This window comes from Kryptolebias marmoratus, linkage group LG17, assembly GCF_001649575.2.
Source record: "Kryptolebias marmoratus isolate JLee-2015 linkage group LG17, ASM164957v2, whole genome shotgun sequence".
Classification (NCBI taxonomy): domain Eukaryota; kingdom Metazoa; phylum Chordata; class Actinopteri; order Cyprinodontiformes; family Rivulidae; genus Kryptolebias; species Kryptolebias marmoratus.
This window is the reverse complement of record NC_051446.1, coordinates 19,256,959-19,260,354: the sequence shown is the minus strand read 5'-3', so window position 1 is coordinate 19,260,354 and position 3,396 is coordinate 19,256,959.

The window sequence follows — 3,396 nt, the reverse complement described above, 5'->3', positions numbered from 1 at the left end:
TCATTTTCCAACAGGACTTGGCTCCTGCACACAGTGCCAAAGCTACCAGTACCTGGTTGAAGGACCATGGTATCCCTGTTCTTAATTGGCCAGCAAACTCTCCTGACCTTAACCCCATAGAAAATCTATGGGGTATTGTGAAGAAGAAGATATCCTCTCCTCTTTTGTAATGTTTTCCTAACAGTATCTGTCAGCTGTTTGCATATGGAGCCTGTTTTTTGTAGTTCCAATGTGTTTATGGCCTGTCTGACCTCATATTAAAGTTTAATGATATCACTCAGACAGAGCCATCTGACAGGGTCTACTGATTCTGTTAAAGCTAACACATTCTTGGCTGTAAGCACTGAAGATAGTGCATGTATTTTACTTCCTTTTCATAATTTCAGAGTGAGCATTGTGACAGTCCGAGAATGATCCCCAGAATGAACCGCAGACTCCATAATTTCGTCTCGATTGAAAAGTTTCAGTTTTCAGCCAAATATTAGTTTTTGTGTATGAAAAATGCAGCTGTTGCCTGCGGGCTTTTGACAAACTCCAGGAGAGACCCTCCACAAAACCAGACACTTTCCTGTAATCTGGTATTGATTTTAGGTGAAAACATTGACAGGAACGCTTCCACTCATGTTAGCCTCTGCAAAGTTTGAAATCCTCAAGCAGATATACACTAAATAGAAAATGTAAAATATAATTTTACTTTATCCAATTTATCCTGTTAGACTTGTGTAAATTTAATGATTAAATGGGCCATTGCTCTCATTTTATCTTTTTTGTAGTGTTTGTTAACTAGTGTCAAACCTAAAGATTATTTTTGGTCATTTTAACTGTTTTCTCTTTGGTTTTTGAAAGATTTGATAAAAAAGAAAGTTAACTGAGTAGTTCTAGGGAAACCTAAATAGTATTAAACTGTGTGCTTTGCATATTTCAACCATGGACCAACATAATATACAACATTATTATGACTTTGGCTTCTCTTTGACACTTGTGGTCTGCAACATATAATATTTCTTTTATTTTATTTTAAATATTTGGTTTATTTTTGACCCCAAACAGCACATTAGCATCTAAAAATACTGCATCCCTTTTATGTTCATGCACTGAAACAAGTTTATTTTCTCTTATATGATGCTTTTTTTTCTGGCTTGTATACAGCAGACAGCACTAATCTTGTCTCTTTTTATTTTTAGCCAAGCAGGCGGATTTTTAATTAGGTTTATTTTCAGGTTGAATAATGAGGACTGCAGTTTTATACATTTGGTTTAAGTCATTACCTCATTTCATGATTTCACTTGTGGTTTTTTTTATTTTTTTTTGGAAAACAGTGTAAATTCTTAATAATATTTGATTAATATTTTTGCTTCTTAATGATTACTAATGTTATATATTGTTTTATTTAAAACTAACAGATTACAAGGAGAACTGCTTCTGCATCTTTTGAACCCTCAACCCTAGAAAATGAGAAACTTCCATCTCAAATAAATAAACAAATGAAAGTGCTTTAAAATGGCTGTTTGTCTTGTTTGTCTCTATGTGTCCCCATGATGGACTGCGACCTGTCCAGAGTGTCCCCGCCTCTCACACAGTGACTGCTGGATACCAGCACCAGCTCCCTGCAACCTGTCAAAAAAAGCAGGTAAAAAAATAAAATGGATTGATGGTTGGATGTTGTTAAAGTGAAAGCAGTGAAATAATTACAACATAATTTGATTCTTATTTAATTATCCTCACTTTACTTTAGTTCATTTCCCCAAATTGCCTTCTTGAAATTGAGTTTTGTCAAATTTTTCCATGAAATCCAAACAAAAAAGCTGTTTAAAACTATAAAACATTAGGGTTTTATTAAACAAACTTTTTTGACTAAATGTCTCCACAACACTTCTATCTTTTTACATGAATCTAAAAATAAAAATAAAATCACCACTTTAAAAGTCTATTTTTAAGCCCAGCAATTTGTGTTTCTACAGAAACAGTCATTAGCAGAAGGATGGATGCCCACACACTGACATCTTTATTAGATTAAGGTCTTCCTTTCCTTTGTGCAACTTTAGCACATGAAGTTTGTTGTGTTTTTCAGATTCACACATAATACATTGTACACATACAGCATTAGGTACTGAAAGATAAAGCTTTTCAGCAAGGAGTTTAGCTTTGTTCTTCTTTTTTAAAACAAATATTAATATAAATCTCTTGTCTATAACATGCCATCAGCTAAAGTTAAAACAGTAATGTCTTTGTGTTGCAATATAAAACAATTTCAGATGAAGACCATTTTTTTGTTTAATCCACTGTGATTAATACAACAGATTTATCAGTTTATTTAAGATGAATTTGTTTGTTTGCTCTTAAACAAATGCAGCAAACTGTGTCCATTAATGTGGTGGCAGAAAGGCTGCAGGGCTTCCTAGAAGCATGTTTTTTATTTGTTTTTGCTCCTTGAGTGTTAATGATCATATTATAAGTAAAACTTTTCATTTTGTTCTAGCCTGAAGGCCTCCGAGCCGCAGGAATTCTCCTCAAGCTGTGATTAGAAATACATTTACAAGATGCGAAAACAGACAACACAGTAATGGATTCGTGCCAGAGAAGTAGTGTGATTTGCATAAAGAGTGGAGAGTACCATTTTAGTTGGGTTTTTTTCTTTTGTTTTGTTTTTTTTTCTGACTGCTGAGCTGTTTGGGGGGGGGGAAATTATTTTTGGAGAAGCAATAATATTTTTGAAGCAGAGTTGCTTTCTTTTTATTTAAACTCATGCTTTTTGTTTAAAAAATTCAAAAAACAAATGTGTTGAATTATTTAACCATACAAATAGTTTGAAGCATGCATGTGTTGGAAGTAAAGTCAAATGTGTAAAAGTTTGAGATGTTTTTTGTTAGGATTTTAAAGTCATTTCACAAAAACAATCGGGTAAAAGTATTTTCGACATATTTCAGATTCTTAAAGTCAGATTTTGCTTTTTCACATTTTTCAATATTTTTGTTTCTTAGTTTGTTTGGTTTTTTTGCATATAGACCATAAACTCTGTTGGAAACCACATCTAACATGTATCAGAAATAAGTTATCAACTGTAAAGCTGCTGTTATTCTGTAGAGTTAGAGAATTATTGGATATAAAATGTTTCCTGTACTGCTCCTATATGTTGTGTTGAAAGCTGGGTGAATGCATATAAAACAAATCTAGATCCAATAATTTAATCTAAAAAAGAGCTATAAGAATTATACATAAAGCTTTTTATAATGAACATACAGTTAATCTACAGGTGCTGGTCATAAAATTAGAATATCATGAAAAAGTAGATTGATTTCAGTAATTCCATTTAAAAAGTGAAACTTGTATATTATATTCATACATTACATACAAACTCATATATTTCAAATGTTTATTTCGTTTAATTTTGATGAT